The 24,530-nt window shown below is 50.4% G+C and overlaps 1 long non-coding RNA gene across 9 annotated transcripts in view; it reads right to left on the bottom strand.

Annotated features, from left to right (window-relative positions):
• Positions 1 to 11,181: 11,181 nt before the first annotated feature.
• The window catches only part of LOC146767745 (uncharacterized), a 97,617-nt gene continuing 84,268 nt past the window's right edge, over positions 11,182 to 24,530 (bottom strand). The window contains exons 2-7 of one of the 9 annotated variants that reach the window (XR_014953479.1): positions 22,898 to 23,018; positions 21,704 to 21,887; positions 21,450 to 21,616; positions 16,872 to 21,366; positions 15,587 to 16,793; positions 11,182 to 12,513 (exon numbers count right to left, since the gene is read on the bottom strand). This is a non-coding gene — a long non-coding RNA (uncharacterized LOC146767745). Of the gene's footprint in view, positions 12,514 to 12,960; positions 16,794 to 16,871; positions 21,367 to 21,449; positions 21,888 to 21,908; positions 22,531 to 22,897; positions 23,019 to 24,530 lie in introns of those variants that run through there. The other 8 variants (XR_014953482.1, XR_014953481.1, XR_014953484.1 and 5 more) reach the window with 8 other exon arrangements.

Raw genomic sequence — 24,530 nt, forward strand, 5'->3', positions numbered from 1 at the left:
CCCTAACCCTAACCCTAACCCTAACCCTAACCCTAACCCTAACCCTAACCCTAACCCTAACCCTAACCCTAACCCTAACCCTAACCCTAACCCTAACCCTAACCCTAACCCTAACCCTAACCCTAACCCTAACCCTAACCCTAACCCTAACCCTAACCCTAACCCTAACCCTAACCCTAACCCTAACCCTAACCCTAACCCTAACCCTAACCCTAACCCTAACCCTAACCCTAACCCTAACCCTAACCCTAACCCTAACCCTAACCCTAACCCTAACCCTAACCCTAACCCTAACCCTAACCCTAACCCTAACCCTAACCCTAACCCTAACCCTAACCCTAACCCTAACCCTAACCCTAACCCTAACCCTAACCCTAACCCTAACCCTAACCCTAACCCTAACCCTAACCCTAACCCTAACCCTAACCCTAACCCTAACCCTAACCCTAACCCTAACCCTAACCCTAACCCTAACCCTAACCCTAACCCTAACCCTAACCCTAACCCTAACCCTAACCCTAACCCTAACCCTAACCCTAACCCTAACCCTAACCCTAACCCTAACCCTAACCCTAACCCTAACCCTAACCCTAACCCTAACCCTAACCCTAACCCTAACCCTAACCCTAACCCTAACCCTAACCCTAACCCTAACCCTAACCCTAACCCTAACCCTAACCCTAACCCTAACCCTAACCCTAACCCTAACCCTAACCCTAACCCTAACCCTAACCCTAACCCTAACCCTAACCCTAACCCTAACCCTAACCCTAACCCTAACCCTAACCCTAACCCTAACCCTAACCCTAACCCTAACCCTAACCCTAACCCTAACCCTAACCCTAACCCTAACCCTAACCCTAACCCTAACCCTAACCCTAACCCTAACCCTAACCCTAACCCTAACCCTAACCCTAACCCTAACCCTAACCCTAACCCTAACCCTAACCCTAACCCTAACCCTAACCCTAACCCTAACCCTAACCCTAACCCTAACCCTAACCCTAACCCTAACCCTAACCCTAACCCTAACCCTAACCCTAACCCTAACCCTAACCCTAACCCTAACCCTAACCCTAACCCTAACCCTAACCCTAACCCTAACCCTAACCCTAACCCTAACCCTAACCCTAACCCTAACCCTAACCCTAACCCTAACCCTAACCCTAACCCTAACCCTAACCCTAACCCTAACCCTAACCCTAACCCTAACCCTAACCCTAACCCTAACCCTAACCCTAACCCTAACCCTAACCCTAACCCTAACCCTAACCCTAACCCTAACCCTAACCCTAACCCTAACCCTAACCCTAACCCTAACCCTAACCCTAACCCTAACCCTAACCCTAACCCTAACCCTAACCCTAACCCTAACCCTAACCCTAACCCTAACCCTAACCCTAACCCTAACCCTAACCCTAACCCTAACCCTAACCCTAACCCTAACCCTAACCCTAACCCTAACCCTAACCCTAACCCTAACCCTAACCCTAACCCTAACCCTAACCCTAACCCTAACCCTAACCCTAACCCTAACCCTAACCCTAACCCTAACCCTAACCCTAACCCTAACCCTAACCCTAACCCTAACCCTAACCCTAACCCTAACCCTAACCCTAACCCTAACCCTAACCCTAACCCTAACCCTAACCCTAACCCTAACCCTAACCCTAACCCTAACCCTAACCCTAACCCTAACCCTAACCCTAACCCTAACCCTAACCCTAACCCTAACCCTAACCCTAACCCTAACCCTAACCCTAACCCTAACCCTAACCCTAACCCTAACCCTAACCCTAACCCTAACCCTAACCCTAACCCTAACCCTAACCCTAACCCTAACCCTAACCCTAACCCTAACCCTAACCCTAACCCTAACCCTAACCCTAACCCTAACCCTAACCCTAACCCTAACCCTAACCCTAACCCTAACCCTAACCCTAACCCTAACCCTAACCCTAACCCTAACCCTAACCCTAACCCTAACCCTAACCCTAACCCTAACCCTAACCCTAACCCTAACCCTAACCCTAACCCTAACCCTAACCCTAACCCTAACCCTAACCCTAACCCTAACCCTAACCCTAACCCTAACCCTAACCCTAACCCTAACCCTAACCCTAACCCTAACCCTAACCCTAACCCTAACCCTAACCCTAACCCTAACCCTAACCCTAACCCTAACCCTAACCCTAACCCTAACCCTAACCCTAACCCTAACCCTAACCCTAACCCTAACCCTAACCCTAACCCTAACCCTAACCCTAACCCTAACCCTAACCCTAACCCTAACCCTAACCCTAACCCTAACCCTAACCCTAACCCTAACCCTAACCCTAACCCTAACCCTAACCCTAACCCTAACCCTAACCCTAACCCTAACCCTAACCCTAACCCTAACCCTAACCCTAACCCTAACCCTAACCCTAACCCTAACCCTAACCCTAACCCTAACCCTAACCCTAACCCTAACCCTAACCCTAACCCTAACCCTAACCCTAACCCTAACCCTAACCCTAACCCTAACCCTAACCCTAACCCTAACCCTAACCCTAACCCTAACCCTAACCCTAACCCTAACCCTAACCCTAACCCTAACCCTAACCCTAACCCTAACCCTAACCCTAACCCTAACCCTAACCCTAACCCTAACCCTAACCCTAACCCTAACCCTAACCCTAACCCTAACCCTAACCCTAACCCTAACCCTAACCCTAACCCTAACCCTAACCCTAACCCTAACCCTAACCCTAACCCTAACCCTAACCCTAACCCTAACCCTAACCCTAACCCTAACCCTAACCCTAACCCTAACCCTAACCCTAACCCTAACCCTAACCCTAACCCTAACCCTAACCCTAACCCTAACCCTAACCCTAACCCTAACCCTAACCCTAACCCTAACCCTAACCCTAACCCTAACCCTAACCCTAACCCTAACCCTAACCCTAACCCTAACCCTAACCCTAACCCTAACCCTAACCCTAACCCTAACCCTAACCCTAACCCTAACCCTAACCCTAACCCTAACCCTAACCCTAACCCTAACCCTAACCCTAACCCTAACCCTAACCCTAACCCTAACCCTAACCCTAACCCTAACCCTAACCCTAACCCTAACCCTAACCCTAACCCTAACCCTAACCCTAACCCTAACCCTAACCCTAACCCTAACCCTAACCCTAACCCTAACCCTAACCCTAACCCTAACCCTAACCCTAACCCTAACCCTAACCCTAACCCTAACCCTAACCCTAACCCTAACCCTAACCCTAACCCTAACCCTAACCCTAACCCTAACCCTAACCCTAACCCTAACCCTAACCCTAACCCTAACCCTAACCCTAACCCTAACCCTAACCCTAACCCTAACCCTAACCCTAACCCTAACCCTAACCCTAACCCTAACCCTAACCCTAACCCTAACCCTAACCCTAACCCTAACCCTAACCCTAACCCTAACCCTAACCCTAACCCTAACCCTAACCCTAACCCTAACCCTAACCCTAACCCTAACCCTAACCCTAACCCTAACCCTAACCCTAACCCTAACCCTAACCCTAACCCTAACCCTAACCCTAACCCTAACCCTAACCCTAACCCTAACCCTAACCCTAACCCTAACCCTAACCCTAACCCTAACCCTAACCCTAACCCTAACCCTAACCCTAACCCTAACCCTAACCCTAACCCTAACCCTAACCCTAACCCTAACCCTAACCCTAACCCTAACCCTAACCCTAACCCTAACCCTAACCCTAACCCTAACCCTAACCCTAACCCTAACCCTAACCCTAACCCTAACCCTAACCCTAACCCTAACCCTAACCCTAACCCTAACCCTAACCCTAACCCTAACCCTAACCCTAACCCTAACCCTAACCCTAACCCTAACCCTAACCCTAACCCTAACCCTAACCCTAACCCTAACCCTAACCCTAACCCTAACCCTAACCCTAACCCTAACCCTAACCCTAACCCTAACCCTAACCCTAACCCTAACCCTAACCCTAACCCTAACCCTAACCCTAACCCTAACCCTAACCCTAACCCTAACCCTAACCCTAACCCTAACCCTAACCCTAACCCTAACCCTAACCCTAACCCTAACCCTAACCCTAACCCTAACCCTAACCCTAACCCTAACCCTAACCCTAACCCTAACCCTAACCCTAACCCTAACCCTAACCCTAACCCTAACCCTAACCCTAACCCTAACCCTAACCCTAACCCTAACCCTAACCCTAACCCTAACCCTAACCCTAACCCTAACCCTAACCCTAACCCTAACCCTAACCCTAACCCTAACCCTAACCCTAACCCTAACCCTAACCCTAACCCTAACCCTAACCCTAACCCTAACCCTAACCCTAACCCTAACCCTAACCCTAACCCTAACCCTAACCCTAACCCTAACCCTAACCCTAACCCTAACCCTAACCCTAACCCTAACCCTAACCCTAACCCTAACCCTAACCCTAACCCTAACCCTAACCCTAACCCTAACCCTAACCCTAACCCTAACCCTAACCCTAACCCTAACCCTAACCCTAACCCTAACCCTAACCCTAACCCTAACCCTAACCCTAACCCTAACCCTAACCCTAACCCTAACCCTAACCCTAACCCTAACCCTAACCCTAACCCTAACCCTAACCCTAACCCTAACCCTAACCCTAACCCTAACCCTAACCCTAACCCTAACCCTAACCCTAACCCTAACCCTAACCCTAACCCTAACCCTAACCCTAACCCTAACCCTAACCCTAACCCTAACCCTAACCCTAACCCTAACCCTAACCCTAACCCTAACCCTAACCCTAACCCTAACCCTAACCCTAACCCTAACCCTAACCCTAACCCTAACCCTAACCCTAACCCTAACCCTAACCCTAACCCTAACCCTAACCCTAACCCTAACCCTAACCCTAACCCTAACCCTAACCCTAACCCTAACCCTAACCCTAACCCTAACCCTAACCCTAACCCTAACCCTAACCCTAACCCTAACCCTAACCCTAACCCTAACCCTAACCCTAACCCTAACCCTAACCCTAACCCTAACCCTAACCCTAACCCTAACCCTAACCCTAACCCTAACCCTAACCCTAACCCTAACCCTAACCCTAACCCTAACCCTAACCCTAACCCTAACCCTAACCCTAACCCTAACCCTAACCCTAACCCTAACCCTAACCCTAACCCTAACCCTAACCCTAACCCTAACCCTAACCCTAACCCTAACCCTAACCCTAACCCTAACCCTAACCCTAACCCTAACCCTAACCCTAACCCTAACCCTAACCCTAACCCTAACCCTAACCCTAACCCTAACCCTAACCCTAACCCTAACCCTAACCCTAACCCTAACCCTAACCCTAACCCTAACCCTAACCCTAACCCTAACCCTAACCCTAACCCTAACCCTAACCCTAACCCTAACCCTAACCCTAACCCTAACCCTAACCCTAACCCTAACCCTAACCCTAACCCTAACCCTAACCCTAACCCTAACCCTAACCCTAACCCTAACCCTAACCCTAACCCTAACCCTAACCCTAACCCTAACCCTAACCCTAACCCTAACCCTAACCCTAACCCTAACCCTAACCCTAACCCTAACCCTAACCCTAACCCTAACCCTAACCCTAACCCTAACCCTAACCCTAACCCTAACCCTAACCCTAACCCTAACCCTAACCCTAACCCTAACCCTAACCCTAACCCTAACCCTAACCCTAACCCTAACCCTAACCCTAACCCTAACCCTAACCCTAACCCTAACCCTAACCCTAACCCTAACCCTAACCCTAACCCTAACCCTAACCCTAACCCTAACCCTAACCCTAACCCTAACCCTAACCCTAACCCTAACCCTAACCCTAACCCTAACCCTAACCCTAACCCTAACCCTAACCCTAACCCTAACCCTAACCCTAACCCTAACCCTAACCCTAACCCTAACCCTAACCCTAACCCTAACCCTAACCCTAACCCTAACCCTAACCCTAACCCTAACCCTAACCCTAACCCTAACCCTAACCCTAACCCTAACCCTAACCCTAACCCTAACCCTAACCCTAACCCTAACCCTAACCCTAACCCTAACCCTAACCCTAACCCTAACCCTAACCCTAACCCTAACCCTAACCCTAACCCTAACCCTAACCCTAACCCTAACCCTAACCCTAACCCTAACCCTAACCCTAACCCTAACCCTAACCCTAACCCTAACCCTAACCCTAACCCTAACCCTAACCCTAACCCTAACCCTAACCCTAACCCTAACCCTAACCCTAACCCTAACCCTAACCCTAACCCTAACCCTAACCCTAACCCTAACCCTAACCCTAACCCTAACCCTAACCCTAACCCTAACCCTAACCCTAACCCTAACCCTAACCCTAACCCTAACCCTAACCCTAACCCTAACCCTAACCCTAACCCTAACCCTAACCCTAACCCTAACCCTAACCCTAACCCTAACCCTAACCCTAACCCTAACCCTAACCCTAACCCTAACCCTAACCCTAACCCTAACCCTAACCCTAACCCTAACCCTAACCCTAACCCTAACCCTAACCCTAACCCTAACCCTAACCCTAACCCTAACCCTAACCCTAACCCTAACCCTAACCCTAACCCTAACCCTAACCCTAACCCTAACCCTAACCCTAACCCTAACCCTAACCCTAACCCTAACCCTAACCCTAACCCTAACCCTAACCCTAACCCTAACCCTAACCCTAACCCTAACCCTAACCCTAACCCTAACCCTAACCCTAACCCTAACCCTAACCCTAACCCTAACCCTAACCCTAACCCTAACCCTAACCCTAACCCTAACCCTAACCCTAACCCTAACCCTAACCCTAACCCTAACCCTAACCCTAACCCTAACCCTAACCCTAACCCTAACCCTAACCCTAACCCTAACCCTAACCCTAACCCTAACCCTAACCCTAACCCTAACCCTAACCCTAACCCTAACCCTAACCCTAACCCTAACCCTAACCCTAACCCTAACCCTAACCCTAACCCTAACCCTAACCCTAACCCTAACCCTAACCCTAACCCTAACCCTAACCCTAACCCTAACCCTAACCCTAACCCTAACCCTAACCCTAACCCTAACCCTAACCCTAACCCTAACCCTAACCCTAACCCTAACCCTAACCCTAACCCTAACCCTAACCCTAACCCTAACCCTAACCCTAACCCTAACCCTAACCCTAACCCTAACCCTAACCCTAACCCTAACCCTAACCCTAACCCTAACCCTAACCCTAACCCTAACCCTAACCCTAACCCTAACCCTAACCCTAACCCTAACCCTAACCCTAACCCTAACCCTAACCCTAACCCTAACCCTAACCCTAACCCTAACCCTAACCCTAACCCTAACCCTAACCCTAACCCTAACCCTAACCCTAACCCTAACCCTAACCCTAACCCTAACCCTAACCCTAACCCTAACCCTAACCCTAACCCTAACCCTAACCCTAACCCTAACCCTAACCCTAACCCTAACCCTAACCCTAACCCTAACCCTAACCCTAACCCTAACCCTAACCCTAACCCTAACCCTAACCCTAACCCTAACCCTAACCCTAACCCTAACCCTAACCCTAACCCTAACCCTAACCCTAACCCTAACCCTAACCCTAACCCTAACCCTAACCCTAACCCTAACCCTAACCCTAACCCTAACCCTAACCCTAACCCTAACCCTAACCCTAACCCTAACCCTAACCCTAACCCTAACCCTAACCCTAACCCTAACCCTAACCCTAACCCTAACCCTAACCCTAACCCTAACCCTAACCCTAACCCTAACCCTAACCCTAACCCTAACCCTAACCCTAACCCTAACCCTAACCCTAACCCTAACCCTAACCCTAACCCTAACCCTAACCCTAACCCTAACCCTAACCCTAACCCTAACCCTAACCCTAACCCTAACCCTAACCCTAACCCTAACCCTAACCCTAACCCTAACCCTAACCCTAACCCTAACCCTAACCCTAACCCTAACCCTAACCCTAACCCTAACCCTAACCCTAACCCTAACCCTAACCCTAACCCTAACCCTAACCCTAACCCTAACCCTAACCCGCCCCCCGCTCCGCCCCCCGCTCCGCCCCCCGCTCCGCCCCCCGCTCCGCCCCCCGCTCCGCCCCCCGCTCCGCCCCCCGCTCCGCCCCCCGACCCGCCCCCCGCTCCGCCCCCCGCTCCGCCCCCCGACCCGCCCCCCGCTCCGCCCCCCGACACGCCCCCCGACACGCCCCCCGACACGCCCCCCGACACGCCCCCCGACACGCCCCCCGCTCCGCCCCCCGACACGCCCCCCGCTCCGCCCCCCGCTCCGCCCCCCGCTCCGCCCCCCGACACGCCCCCCGCTCCGCCCCCCGACACGCCCCCCGACACGCCCCCCGACACGCCCCCCGCTCCGCCCCCCGACACGCCCCCCGCTCCGCCCCCCGACACGCCCCCCGACACGCCCCCCTGCTCCGCCCCCCGACACGCCCCCGGCTCCGCCCCCCGACACGCCCCCGGCTCCGCCCCCCGCTCCGCCCCCGGCTCCGCCCCCCGCTCCGCCCCCCGACACGCCCCCGGCTCCGCCCCCCGACACGCCCCCCTGCCTGGGCGGGGTTAGGGTTAGGGGAGGGGCTGGGGGCGGGGTCGGGGGCGTGGTTAGGGGCGGGGTTAGGGTTAGGGGAGGGGCTGGGGGCGGGGTCGGGGCTGGGGGCGGGGTTAGGGTTAGGGGAGGGGCTGGGGGCGGGGTCGGGGGCGTGGTTAGGGGCGGGGTTAGGGTTAGGGGAGGGGCTGGGGGCGGGGTCGGGGCTGGGGGCGGGGTTAGGGTTAGGGGAGGGGCTGGGGGCGGGGTCGGGGGCGTGGTTAGGGGCGGGGTTAGGGTTAGGGGAGGGGCTGGGGGCGGGGTCGGGGCTGGGGGCGGGGTTAGGGTTAGGGGAGGGGCTGGGGGCGGGGTGAGCGTCGGGGGAGTGGCTGGGGGCGGGGTGAGCGTCGGGGGAGTGGCTAGGGGCGGGGGGAGCGTCGGGGGAGTGGCTAGGGGCGGGGGAGTGGCAGGGGGCGGGGTGAGCGTCGGGGGAGTGGCTAGGGGCGGGGGAGTGGCAGGGGGCGGGGTGAGCGTCGGGGGAGTGGCTAGGGGCGGGGTGAGCGTCGGGGGAGTGGCTAGGGGCGGGGAGAGGAGGAGGGGTCGGGGCTACCTACTAGAACCCCTATTATGTATATAGTGTATATATACTGTATATAGTATATATAGTATATATATAGTATATATATAGTATATATATAGTATATATAGTATATATACTATATACTATATATATAAAAAGAAGAAAAATATAAAGTCTGGTGCAGCAGTAGAAATTTTGATGCTCCCAGGGAGTAAAAATTTCTCTTTTAAATGTTTTTTTTTTTTTTTTTACTCCCTGGGAGCATCAAAATTTCTACTGCTGCTTTTTTATTCTAAGTTTAGAAAGGAAGAGAAAGAGAGGAAAAAGAAGAGAGAGTGAGAGGAAGAAGAGGAGAGAGTGAGAAGAAGAAGAGGAGAGAGTGAGAAGAAGAGAGTGAGAAGAAGAAGAAGAGGAGAGAGTGAGAACAAGAGGAGAGAGTGAGGAGGAGAGAGTCAGAGTGAGAAGAATAAGAAGAGAGAGTGAGGAGGAGAGAGTGAGTAGAATAAGAAGAAGAGACAGTGAGAACAAGAGGAGAGAGTGAGGAGGACAGAGTCAGAGTGAGAAGAATAAGAAGAGAGAGTGAGGAGGAGAGAGTGAGTAGAATAAGAAGAAGAGACAGTGAGAACAAGAGGAGAGAGTGAGTAGAATAAGAAGAAGAGACAGTGAGAACAAGAGGAGAGAGTGAGGAGGACAGAGTCAGAGTGAGGAGGAGAGAGTGAGTAGAATAAGAAGAAGAGACAGTGAGAACAAGAGGAGAGAGTGAGTAGAATAAGAAGAAGAGACAGTGAGAACAAGAGGAGAGAGTGAGGAGGAGACAGAGAAAGAAAAATGAAAGAGTTAGAGAGAAAAGAAAAACCAAAAAAGTCAGATCAGAAAGAGTAAAGAGAAAAAGAGTGAAACGCAAACAGAAAAGGAAGCGCTTGAAATGAAAGAGAAAAGGAAATGGGCGAGGAAAAAAAGAAATAGAGACGGAACAAAAGGTAGGGTTCGAGAGGGAAAGAAATAGAGAGTTAGAAAGACAAAAGAGTTAAAGTTAGACAGAAAACAAAAAAGTGTTAGAGACAAAGAAAAGGATAGCGAGTGTTAGAAAGACAAAGGGTGACAAAGGGAAAGAAAGACAAAGGGTGACAAAGAGAAAAAAAAAAGAAGAAGAAAATGCAGTGAAACCTAGATTGAAAGAGACATACAAAGAGACATGGGGAAATACATGTAGAGGACTAGAAAAAAATAGACAGGGTTAGAGAAACATAGAGATGTGTTAGAAATTGAAACAAAGGAAACACAGCCAGAGACAGAGAAAGAGTTAGACGTGGAAGGATAAAGTGAGGAATAGACTAAAGAGGAAAGTAAGAGGCAGAGGGAGAAATAGGGTTAAAATGATGACGCGACCACACCAAAGAAAGACAGGACACGAATGGTGGGCGGGGCAGAGGGTAAGGGGAATTGTTATTGGGGCTGATTAATCTTTATTCCTTTAATTTGAACTTCAGCAATACACAGGGAAATAAAGTATACAAATGTGAGTACAGATACAAATACAATTAAAAATACATCGTACCTGGGTACACAAGTACAAGTCCAATTTACATACAGCAAAATACATCAAAAGACAGGAACAACTGCAGATACAGAACAATATAATGTACTACAAGCCAAATACATATTGACACAATATAACCGTTTCAGACGAGCCCTTTACGCTTTTATTGTTATGACACGCCCGGAACAAAAACGGCACGAAACTCTCGGCCGACCTGCACACCCCCTTCCTGTTGCACACAAACTCACATTCGCTGCAACTGCATTCTGACCCCTGAGGCGTCGTCTCTCCTCGGGAACGTGGTTCCCTGGAGACTCCCAAAAAATCCTCCTGCCTGACGAAAACCTCGGTCCCGGGGCGGTCGGCGCCCTAACTTTGGCGATGAACGTCGCCTCGCTGACCGGCCGGGACCGAGGAAAAAAAAACCCAGCCGGGGGGAAAAAAAAAAAACCCCCCGGCTGGGGATTTTTTATTCTAAATTTAAAAATGAGTGGCAAAACCTGAAAGGCAATATGCACAAGGTTATGACTGCTTCACACACACAGCACTCCTTCGGCTTACACGCAAACCCACCCTCGCTCTCATCTCAACCGCTCCACTAAGCCCTGGCCACCGACGCTCGGTGGTGACGCTCCTCGGGAACGTGGCTCCCGGGAGACTCCCAAAAATTCCTCCTGCCTGACGAAAACCTCGGTCCCGGGGCGGTCGGCGCCCTAACTTTGGCGATGAACGTCGCCTCGCTGACCGGCCGGGACCGAGGAAAAAAAAACCCAGCCGGGGGGAAAAAAAAAAAAACCCCCCGGCTGGGGATTTTTTATTCTAAATTTAAAAATGAGTGGAAAAACCTGAAAGGCAATATGCACAAGGTTATGACTGCTTCACACACACAGCACTCCTTCGGCTTACACGCAAACCCACCCTCGCTCTCATCTCAACCGCTCCACTAAGCCCTGGCCACCGACGCTCGGTGGTGACGCTCCTCGGGAACGTGGCTCCCGGGAGACTCCCAAAAATTCCTCCTGCCTGACGAAAACCTCGGTCCCGGGGCGGTCGGCGCCCTAACTTTGGCGATGAACGTCGCCTCGCTGACCGGCCGGGACCGAGGAAAAAAAAACCCAGCCGGGGGGAAAAAAAAAAAAACCCCCCGGCTGGGGATTTTTTATTCTAAATTAAAAAATGAGTGGAAAAACCTGAAAGGCAATATGCACAAGGTTATGACTGCTTCACACACACAGCACTCCTTCGGCTTACACGCAAACCCACCCTCGCTCTCATCTCAACCGCTCCGCTAAGCCCTGGCCACCGACGCTCGGTGGTGACGCTCCTCGGGAACGTGGCTCCCGGGAGACTCCCAAAAATTCCTCCTGCCTGACGAAAACCTCGGTCCCGGGGCGGTAGGCGCCCCAACTTTGGCGATGAACGTCGCCTCGCTGACCGGCCGGGACCGAGGAAAAACAAACCCAGCCGGGGGGAAAAAAAAAAAAACCCCCCGGCTGGGGATTTTTTATTCTAAATTTAAAAATGAGTGGAAAAACCTGAAAGGCAATACACACAAGGTTATAACTGCTGCAGACACACAGCTGCAGACACAAGTACACACAAACCCTTACAGACAGACACAGACAATCGCACTCTCACACGTTCTTCTGCTGACAGGCTGGCTGCCACCCTTACGTGAAAGAATACGCTGAAGAATATGCTTTAAACGCATCTTCTGACCGCAGCTCCTCGATGTCGAATGGTAGATTCCAGGAAATCCTGTAGGCACCCGGCGACCTATGAGACAAGGGGAGGCGGTCAATGACTGACTATCTGAGAGCTAGGAGCTACACAGACTCTGGGCCCATCGCTGTTGTACCCGAAACCCCGTAGAGGACAGATGAATGGCAAAGTTTTATAACTGCTCTACCTAAGCGTAACTACGTGGCCGGGCAAGGCAGCTCCGATCCTAATTGGCACAACAGAGGTGCATACAACATAAGCCAACCTTAGGTACATACAGTATAAGCGCAAACAACATAAGCCAACATTAGGTACATACAGTATAAGCGCAAACAACATAAGCCAACGTTAGGTACATACAGTATAAGCACAAACAACATAAGCCAAGGTAGGTACATACAGTATAAGCTCAAACAACATAAGCCAACGTTAGGTACATACAGTATAAGCGCAAACAACATAAGCCAAGGTAGGTACATACAGTATAAGCGCAAACGACATAAGCCAACGTTAGGTACATACAGTATAAGCGCAAACAACATAAGCCAAGGTAGGTACATACAGTATAAGCTCAAACAACATAAGCCAACGTTAGGTACATACAGTATAAGCGCAAACAACATAAGCCAAGGTAGGTACATACAGTATAAGCGCAAACAACACAAGCCAACGTTAGGTACATACAGTATAAGCGCAAACAACATAAGCCAACATTAGGTACATACAGTATAAGCGCAAACAACATAAGCCAACCTAGGTAGGTGTAACATGCGCGTGTACGATATAAGCCGATGTAGGTAGGCGCGACATAAGCTGACGGAGATAAGAGATAAGTGAGGACTTGATACAATTCTCCAGAAGACTAATTTTTAAGCCCTATATCCTTTGAGAAGGCAGATGCTACTGAACTACTGTGGTCAGGTGATGAGGGGCTAATAAGCTCTGTACGGAAGTCCAAGAGAAAGGCTACCAAAACTGAGAATGAAGATGAATGAGAACATCTCGTGTACATCTTTCGGTCCCAAAAAAGTAAATATGTAAAGATGCCGGAATAATTGATATCCGGAAAGGTATGTGAGCAAAATATGGCCGATACGGCAAAAAAATGATGCTGCTAAAGCATGGAGATGTAACAAAGACCTATGACACAGACAACGGGACACGGACACAGACAACGGGACACGGACACAGACAACGGGACACGGACACAAGTGGAAACTGCCTGGCAATTTCATCTTATGGACCCAAGATTCCTAAGCCAAGATGAGCCATGGGCTGATGATGCCAAAGGAAAGAGAGCCCTAGGGCAATAGCACTTGATGATGATGTGTAACTCCTTTCAAGATGTTAGTGCCAAAGCACTTAAGAGGAAGCCTAAGAAGCTCAGTAGGCCTAGAGAAGGAAGAAATGACTACAGGGTGACCGTGGCTATAGCTGCGGACGTGAAGGCGTGCTCCTATGGTGAAGAGATCCACGACGACGTCGAGAGTCGAAGAAGGCCGCCGATGCGAACGTCACGAGAACGCGGATAGGGATCGGAACTGCCCTGCCCGGCGACGACTCTGGGGGGGCTGAGGAGAAACCCTCTCCCTTTGCTCCCGAGGGGCCCGTCCCACTATGGGCCTCTTCTCTGAGCTAACATCAAATAGCCTCCTGTGCTAGTAAAGGTTTTCCCCCCCAGCTCCCACCTACTGGCCCCAGCACTTAGCTTTTGCAAGATGACCGGATGGAATCCCATGTCAGTTGGATGTGGACGGCAAGACGTTCTGTGCATCAGCTTCGGTGCTCCCGTTTCCAAACTTCAGCTACGCTCCTCCTCAGGGTACCTAAGACAAAACAGAAAATTCAACTAGTGCACACAAAAAGAGAAATCCCCAAAACTCTGACACACCGCTGCCCCGGCTCACCTGAAATCTCAGTTTGACTCCACCGGCTGCCTGGAGGATACCTGGAAAACAAAAAGGTACACGCTTAAACATGCTGCTGCATAACGGTCACCTGTGAGTCACCGTGCCTAAATGCCAACTCACCCGCTCGCCTCTGTTCCTTCACACAGCTCGGGCAGCGACAGCACCTGCAAAAACACAAAGCAAAAAAAACCCACACTGAGAAACTGTGAAAACAACATCCCCCTGACCTGAAAAATACACACACCCAGACCTTACACTTGAACCCACCTGGCCTTCGACATCCGGACCGAAGACATCTTGCAAGACGACTGCCTAAAATAAAACAAAGGAACCAAGAATGGATGCTTAGAATTGCACCAAAAATTGAGACCTGATTCAGAACAACTCCTTCTGTCCACTGCTCACCTGGCACACTTGGCCTTGACTGCTGCTGTCTGCCTGGACCTCCTAAAAATAAAGGCAAAGAACACTGTGGTAACACATTCACCATTTAGGCTTCCCCTGCAAATGCAAACAATGACTGACCCGCTCATGGCAACACCCTCCCCCAGGACTGGGGCCCTCTGCCGCAGATTTGAACTGTCTGCATCTGAAAGGAACTTAAGACTAGTGTCAAACAGCTGCAGGAAAATTTAGCTGCAGCAAAAAGTTATATGAATATCCCCATACAATCTAGAGCCCAACTACACCCTGCATTACAAATTTCAAGTCCCCAGGACTTGTGCTATTACAGGCTATGCAACAGGGCAGAGCAGCTCCAGGAAAAATACGTGCAGACACCCGTGACACAGGACAGGGAGAGCTTTTGAGGAGAAAAAAGGACTGAGAGATGCAAAGATAATAGGGTGCACCAGAGACAAGTGACAGGACACACACAGGAACTGCTCTGCCCTGAGCACCTCAGCATTGTGGTCAAAACAGACACTTTCCCTTTAGGTGGCTGAAGGAGACACTTCTTGGACATCCTCTTATCCAAAACTGACACAAAAACCCCTTCTAGGAAGTCCTAACTCAGCACCCACTTCCATCCCCTCTGTGGGTCATAACCCTCAACTTATCTTGCACGCAGCAAATGCCTGTTGGGTCCAGAAGACGGCCATGGGCCGGTCTGCTAAGTTCCAGCTGTCACCTCTTGGTCTGCCGAGAGAGAGAAAACTAAACATCAGTGCACGGTCTTAGCAGCACATCGGCTAAAACCTGGTAAATCTGTTACTCACCATCCTCCTCAGAATGCCTGGGTTCCTGGCCTGCACACTTCAAGCGTGCTTGGACTCTGATGCCATCATCGCAGGGTACACCTAGGTTAAGTGGAGACAAGACAACATGGCATTGCTGAAACATGAGAGTACTGGGCTGTGGTCCTTTGCTCAAATTACAAACATGTTATGGCAAACTCCTGATACAATCTAAAGCCCAACTACACCCAGCATTACCAATTTCAAGTCCCCAGGACTTGTGCTATTACAGGCTATGCAGCAGGGCAGAGCAGCTCCAGGAAAAATATGTGCAGACACCCGTGACACAAGACAGGGACAGAGAGCTTTTGAAGAGAAGAAAGGACTGAGAGACCCAAAGAACACAGAGTGCACCAGAGACAAGTGACAGGACACACACTGGAAGTGCTCTGCCCTGAGCACATCAGCACTGTGGTCAAAACAGACACTTTCCCTTTAGATGGCCTAAGGAGATGCTTCTTGCACATCCCTGTCTCCAAAACTGACACAAAAACCCCTTCTAGAAAGTCCCAACCCAGCACCCCTCTTTCACCCCCTCTGTGGGTCATAACCCTCCACTTATCTTGTACGCAGCTGCGGATGCAAATCCCTCTTGAGTGTAGAAGGTGGCCATCTGCCTGTCTGCTAAGTTCCAGCTGTCACCTCTGGGTCTGCCAAGACAAAGAAAACTAAACATCAGTGCACGGTCTGAACAGCACATCGGCCAAAAACTTGTAATTCTGCTACTCACCGTCCTCCTCAGAATGCCCGGGTTCTTGGCCTGCACGCTTCAGACGTGCTTGGATTCCGACGCCGTCATTGCAGGGTACGCCTAGGTTAAGTGGAGACAAGGCGACATGACATTGCTGAAACATGACTGTACTCTCACACCCCCCTCCCTACCTCCCGGACTCACCGCAACTCCGCAGCCATTCCTCAGGGCTGCTCAGATGAGACCTTGAAATGCAGGATTGGAAGGCTCCGTCACAGGGTCCTGTAATGCTTCCAGAGATCCAAAGTGCATGAAACCTGATCCATCAGCTGGTTGGTGACAGAGGTATGCGTACTCCGAGTCAATTCCCTAAAGCACACAAACAAGAATGGATGCTTAGAGTCACACCAAAAACGGAAAGCTTAGCAAGAACAACTGCTTTTGTCCACTGCTCACCTGGCACACTTGGCCTTGACTGCTGCTATCTGCCTGGACCTCCTAAAAATAAAGGCAAAGAACACAGCTGTAACACGGTCACCATTTAAGCTGCCCCTGCAAATGCAGACAATGACTGACCTGCTCATGGGAAAATCTCCACACAAGACTGGGGCCCTCTGCCACTGATTTGGACTGTCTGCATCTGAAAGGAAGTTAGCACTAGTGTCAAATGGCTGCAAGACAACTTAGCAGAACCAAACATGTTATGTCAATATCCTAATACAATCTAGAGCCCAACTGCACCCAGCATTACAAATTTCAAGTCCCCAGGACTTGCGCTATTACAGGCTATGCAGCAGGGCAGATCAGCTCCGGGAAAAATACGTGCAGACACCCGTGACACAGGACAGGGAGAGAGAGCTTTTGTGGAGAAGAAAGGACTGAGAGACCCAAAGATCACAGAGTGCACCAGAGGCAAGTGACAGGACACACACCGGAACTGCTCTGCCCTGAGCACCTCAGCACTGTGGTCAAAACAGACACTTTTCCTTTAGCTGGCCTAAGGGGACGCTTCTTGCACATCCCTGCCCCCAAAGCTGATTCAAAAGATCCTCCCAGCACACCCTCTTTCATCCCTCTATGGGTCTGAGCCCTATACTTATCTCTTGGGCATCTGTGGATGACAATCCATGTCGCATGTGAATGGAGGCTGCCTCGCCTGCAGGAAATGTCTTATGGTCACCGGGCTGTGGTCCCGTGCTCAGCTACAATCGAGAACACCAAACATCACTGCATGATCTTAGCTGCACAATGGACAAAACCCAGCAATCCCGCTACTCACCCTTCTCCTAAGAATGCTCGGGCCGTGCACTTTGGCCAGGCTCGGAGGCCGCCACCGTCATCGCAGGGTCTGTCTGGGTTAAGAAGAGACAAAGTGACTCAGCATTGCTGAAACCTAAGAGGACCTTGGCTCCCCCTCCCTACCTCGGCGACTCACCGCAACTCCTCAGCCATTGCCAATGGCTCCCTGGATGCCATCGTGAAATACAAAATTTCAAGGCTTCATCTCAGAGTCCTGAAATACTTCCAGAGGGCTCACAAGCACAGGAAATCCAGGCCGTCAGCTGTCGGTCACAAAGGCTTGGCATACTCTGAGTGGATTCCCTAAAGCACACAAACAAGAATGTATGCTTACAGTTGAATCAAAAAGTAAAAGCTGAGCAAAAACAACTGCTTTGGTCCACTGCTCACCTGGCACACTTGGCCTTGACTGCTGCTGTCTGCCTGGACCTCCTAAAAATAAAGGTAAAGAGAACCGCTGTAATACAGTCACCATTTAGGCATCCCCTGCAAATGCAAACAATGACTGACCTGCTCATGGAAACACCCTCCCCCAGGACTGGGGCCCTCTTCCACAGATTTGAATTGTCTGCATCTGAAAGGAAGTTAGGACTAAAGTCAAACGGCTGCAGGACAACTTAGCATCACCAAACATGTTATGGCAAACTCCTGATACAATCTAGAGGCCAACTACACCCGGCATTACCAATTTCAAGTCCCCAGGACTTGTGCTATTACAGGCTATGCAGCAGGGCAGAGTAGCTCCAGGAAAAATATGTGCAGACACCCGTGACACAAGACAGGGACAGAGAGCTTTTGAAGAGAAGAAAGGACTGAGAGACCCAAAGAACACAGAGTGCACCAGAGACAAGTGACAGGACACACACTGGAAGTGCTCTGCCCTGAGCACATCAGCACTGTGGTCAAAACAGACACTTTCCCTTTAGATGGCCTAAGGAGATGCTTCTTGCACATCCCTGTCTCCAAAACTGACACAAAAACCCCTTCTAGAAAGTCCCAACCCAGCACCCCTCTTTCACCCCCTCTGTGGGTCATAACCCTCCACTTATCTTGTACGCAGCTGCGGATGCAAATCCCTCTTGAGTGTAGAAGGTGGCCATCTGCCTGTCTGCTAAGTTCCAGCTGTCACCTCTGGGTCTGCCAAGACAAAGAAAACTAAACATCAGTGCACGGTCTGAACAGCACATCGGCCAAAAACTTGTAATTCTGCTACTCACCGTCCTCCTCAGAATGCCCGGGTTCTTGGCCTGCACGCTTCAGACGTGCTTGGATTCCGACGCCGTCATTGCAGGGTACGCCTAGGTTAAGTGGAGACAAGGCGACATGACATTGCTGAAACATGACTGTACTCTCACACCCCCCCTCCCTACCTCCCGGACTCACCGCAACTCCGCAGCCATTCCTCAAGGCTGCTCAGATGGGACCTTGAAATGCAGGATTGGAAGGCTCCGTCACAGGGTCCTGTAATGCTTCCAGAGAGATCCAAAGTGCATGAAACCTGATCCATCAGCTGGTTGGTGACAGAGGTATGAGTACTCCGAGTCGATTCCCTAAAGCACACAAACAAGAATGGATGCTTAGAGTCACACCAAAAACGGAAAGCTTAGCAAGAACAACTGCTTTGGTCCACTGCTCACCTGGCACACTTGGCCTTGACTGCTGCTATCTGCCAGGACTTCCTAAAAATAAAGGCAAAGAACACAGCTGTAACACGGTCACCATTTAGGCTGCCCCTGCAAATGCAGACAATGACTGACCTGCTCATGGGAAAATCTCCACACAAGACTGGGGCCCTCTGCCACTGATTTGGACTGTCTGCATCTGAAAGGAAGTTAGCACTAGTGTCAAATGGCTGCAAGACAACTTAGCAGAACCAAACATGTTATGTCAATATCCTAATACAATCTAGAGCCCAACTGCACCCAGCATTACAAATTTCAAGTCCCCAGGACTAGCGCTATTACAGGCTATGCAGCAGGGCAGATCAGCTCCGGGAAAAATACGTGCAGACACCCGTGACACAGGACAGGGAGAGAGAGCTTTTGTGGAGAAGAAAGGACTGAGAGACCCAAAGATCACAGAGTGCACCAGAGGCAAGTGACAGGACACACACCGGAACTGCTCTGCCCTGAGCACCTCAGCACTGTGGTCAAAACAGACACTTTTCCTTTAGCTGGCCTAAGGGGATGCTTCTTGCACATCCCTGCCCCCAAAGCTGATCCTAAAGGCCCTCCCAGCACATCCTCTTTCATCCCTCTATGGGTCTGAGCCCTATACTTATCTCTTGGGCATCTGGGGATGAGAATCCATGTCGCATGTGAATGGAGGCTGCCTCGCCTGCAGGAAATGTCCTATGGTCACCGGGCTGTGGTCCCGTGCTCAGCTACAATCGAGAACACCAAACATCACTGCATGATCTTAGCTGCACAATGGACAAAACCCAGCAATCCCGCTACTCACCGTTCTCCTAAGAATGCTCGGGCCGTGCACTTTGGCCAGGCTCGGAGGCTGCCACCGTCATCGCAGGGTCTGTCTGGGTTAAGAAGAGACAAAGTGACTTGGCATTGCTGAAACCTAAGAGGACCTTGGCTCCCCCTCCCTACCTCGGCGACTCACCGCAACTCCTCAGCCATTGCCAATGGCTCCCTGGATGCCATCGTGAAATACAAAATTTCAAGGCTTCATCTCAGAGTCCAGCAATACTTCCAGAAGGCTCACAAGCACAGGAAATCCAGGCCGTCGGCTGTCGGTCACAAAGGCTTGGCATACTCTGAGTCGATTCCTTAAAGCACACAAACAAGAATGGATGCTTACAGTTGAATCAAAAAGTAAAAGCTGAGCAAGAAGTAAATGCTGAGCAAAAACAACTGCTTTGGTCCACTGCTCACCTGGCACACTTGGCCTTGACTGCTGCTGTCTGCCTGGACCTCCTAAAAATAAAGGCAAAGAACACTGCTGTAACACGGTCACCATTTAGGCATCCCCTGCAAATGCAAACAATGACTGACCTGCACATAGGAAAACCCTCACCCAGGACTGGGGCTCTCTGCCACTGATTTCAGTTGTCAGCATCTGAAAGGAAGTTAGGACTAGTGTCAAATGGCTGCAGGACAACTTAACATCACCAAACATGTTATGTCTATCTCCCCATAAGATCTAGAGCCCAACTACATCCTGCATTAAAAATTTCAAGTCCCCAGGACTTGTGCTATTACAGGCTACGCAGCAGGGCAGAGCAGCTGCGGGACAAATACATGCAGACACGCATGACACGAGACAGGGACAGAGAGCTTTTGAAGAGAAGAAAGGACCGAGAGACCCAAAGAACACAGAGTGCACCAGAGACAAGTGACAGGACACACTCCGGAACTGTTCTGCCCTGAGCACCTCAGCACTGTGACCAAAACAGACACTTTCCCTTTAGCTGGCCTAAGGGGACGCTTCTTGCACATCCCTGCCCCCAAAGCTGATCCTAAAGGCCCTCCCAGCACCCTACTTTAATCCCCTCTGTGGACCTTAGCCCTATACTTATCTCTCAGGCATCTGGGGATGAGAATCCAATGGAGGCTGCCTCGCCTGCAGGGAATGTCCTATGGTCACCGGGCTGTGGTCCCGTGCTCAGCTACAATCGAGAACACCAAACATCACTGCATGATCTTAGCTGCACAATGGACAAAACCCAGCAATCCCTCTACTCGCCGTTCTCCTAAGAATGCTCGGGCCGCTCACTTTTGCCAGGCTCGGAGGCTGCCACCGTCATCGCAGGATCTGCCTGGGTTAAGAAGAGACAAAGTGACTCGGCATTGCTGAAACCTAAGAGGACCTTGGCTCCCCCTCCCTACCTCGGCGACTCACCGCAACTCCTCAGCCATTGCCAAAGGCTACCTGGCTGCCATCGTGAAATACAAAATTTCAAGGCTTCATCTCAGAGTCCAGCAATACTTCCTGAAGGCTCACAAGCACAAGAAATCCAGGCCATCAGCTGTTGGGGACAGGGGCTTGGCATACTCTGAGTGGATTCCCTAAAGCACACAAACAAGAATGGACGCTTACAGTTGAATCAAAAAGTAAAAGCTGAGCAAAAACAACTGCTTTTGTCCACTGCTCACCTGGCACACTTGGCCTTGACTGTTGCTATCTGCCTGGACCTCCTGTAAATAAAGGTAAAGAACACTGCTGTAATACAGTCACCATTTAGGCTTCCCCTGCAAATGCAAACAATGACTGACCTGCTCATGGAAACACTCTCCCCCAGGACTGGGGCCCTCTGCCACAGATTTGAATTGTCTGCATCTGAAAGGAAGTTAGGACTAAAGTCAAACGGCTGCAGGACAACTTAGCATCACCAAACATGTTATGGCAACCTCCTGATACAATCTAGAGCCCAACTACACCCGGCATTACAAATTTCAAGTCCCCAGGACTTGTGCTATTACAGGCTATGCAGCAGGGCAGAGCAGCTCCAGGAAAAATATGTGCAGACACCTGTGACACAGGACAGGGAGAGAGAGCTTTTGAGGAGAAAAAAGGACTGAGAGATGCAAAGATAATAGGGTGCACCAGAGACGAGTGACAGGACACACGCCAGCACTGCTCTGCCCTGAGCACCTCAGCACTGCGATCAAAACAGACGCTTTCCCTTTAGGTGGCCTTAGGAGACGCTTCTTGGGCATCCCCATCTCCAAAATTGACTCAAAAACCCCTCCTGGGGAGTCCCACCCGGCACCTCTCTTCCATTCCCTCTGTGGGTTGTAGCCCTGCACTTATCTTGCACGTATCAGGGGATGAAAATCCCCATCGGGTGCAGAAGGAAGACACTGCTCCCATCTCCAGGCCCTGGCCCTGACTTATCTTTTGGATGACTGGTGATGTGAATCCACGTTGGACCTGAAATGAGTCTGGCTCAGAGGAGATAGCCTGTTAGCCTCTTAGTCTCCTAAAATAAAGAATGGGAAAATCAATGGTTGTGTTTCGTGCTATGTGGGCCGAATCTCAGCAAGTCAGTTACTTATCCTCTCCGGAGTGTGCCTGGGTGTTCAAGTCTCCGGCCTCATCCTCAGTCTAAGGTATGGCTGTTATGATGAGTGGCACCGGGGTTAGAGAGGCAAAGCTACGTGGCATTTGTGTGAGTTCGGTGGATGAGCTTGTGTGCCGTATGACACGTGAATGCCTCTGCTATGCTTGTGAAAAGCTTTGCAGATACGCACCGTTTCTCACCCTACTGCCTGCAAACCCCCACAGGGATAACTCCTAACTCGGTACCCTGCTTACTCTCCCTCTCCTAGTCACAATCCTCAACTCACCTGAAGCCACCGTCTCACACATCATCTTTGACACAGTGCGGATGCCTTCTGCGTCGTGATGAATCTGCTGGAAAAATGTTGCGCTTGACACAAACTGCAATTACTGGAAGTTGCCCTCCTCCTAAAAAAAGAAGAAAAAAATCAGAAATTACAAAAGCACCTTACCAGCCCTGAATACTCAACCCCAAACTGTGAATTTAAATACTCCCTGTGTTCAACGTTGTTTTCTTTGCAGTATCTTCAAAGTCTCTGTTGCATTAGAAGCCCAAAAGCAGCTGCAGAGAACAAGCTAAGCTAAAGGAGCCTCTTCATCTGAATGAGAGGAGAGCTCTTACCCCAGCTGATCCCACTGAGGGAATGAAGCCCCTTGGGAAAGGCTGGGGTTAATATACCCCTGATTGGGCCCGCCTCTCGTTCCCGTGGCACCTGGGAAAAGGGAGGGGGCAAACCCCACAGTGTATAAAAGCCATCAGAGGAGCTGTGGCTATTTGGCTCCTCTGGCTTGAATTCAAGGAGAAGAAAGGGCTGGATATAGAAGAAAACTCTTCAGGGAAATGACAGCTCTTTCTTTTTTCTACAACTGCTTGGAGCAAAAGGGCAAAAAATCTGGTAAGAAATAAAACTTTGTTTTTAGGCAGCATATCTAGATAAGTTGGGTAATTTGCTGTTAACTTATATAATTATTCCTCAGTGACTACTAAGTAGTACTCAACCTGAGACTAAGGGTGGAGAAAAACACTAATTATATGAACAGTTTAAGTCTCCTTGGGGCTGCTAATTAGGACTAACTACATTATAAATAACAATAAGAAAAACAATAGGCTCCTGGGCAGCATAAAGGTTAAGTACGTGCTAGGCTTGCCTTTCTCTGAGGTACTTAGTCCTAGGGCACAGAAAGAAGTGCCCTGAAAAGTAGTTTTAAATGCTGAAAAAGCATCTTAGAAGAGCCTCCTTCAAATTAATCCCTTAAAATGAAGAAATGGGGAAGTTGCCTCCACTGATACCATGGCAAATAAATGGCTTCCGCCCTTTAACTTAATCCCCTCGAATACTGGGAAAAGAGAGGCTTTCCTCAATTTAAATCTCTCCAGTTATGAAGACAGAGGGATTTTCCCCTCAATCCAAACCCTTAAGAAAGAGAGATAGCTGGGCTTCCCCCTCAATTTAAGCCTTAGGACAACAAAAAGGGTTACTCTTAATTCAAACCCATAAACAACATTGTCAAGGTTTTCCCCCTCTATTTAAACTGGAAAATAATGGAATATGGGGATTCCCTGTCAATTACCACCCCTAACAGCATAGAAAAGGCAGGGACTCTTTCAAATGAGACCATTAAAATTGCAGGGGAAGTGCATTTCCTCATTATTTGAAAGCAAGAAATAATGGAAAAGGAAGTTTTTTCCCATACTTTAAACCCCTTGTCTCTCCATAACCCCTCTTTTTTCTGGGAGTGCTGTGGAAGGTCTTGGGGTTCTAGGGAGGGACTGACACAATAAAAGGGGAAAGTTGAAAGCTCTCCTATGGAACCCCACATGCTGCCCGGCCTGCTCAGGTGCTGCCCCTTGGCAAGAGGGCTCTGCCCTCTGCATTTTCTCAAAGGGATGCTCCGTGCCCGGGTGGGTCCGGCTGCTCC

Source organism: Lonchura striata, chromosome 3, assembly GCF_050655825.1.
Source record: "Lonchura striata isolate lonStrDom1 chromosome 3, ASM5065582v1, whole genome shotgun sequence".
Classification (NCBI taxonomy): domain Eukaryota; kingdom Metazoa; phylum Chordata; class Aves; order Passeriformes; family Estrildidae; genus Lonchura; species Lonchura striata.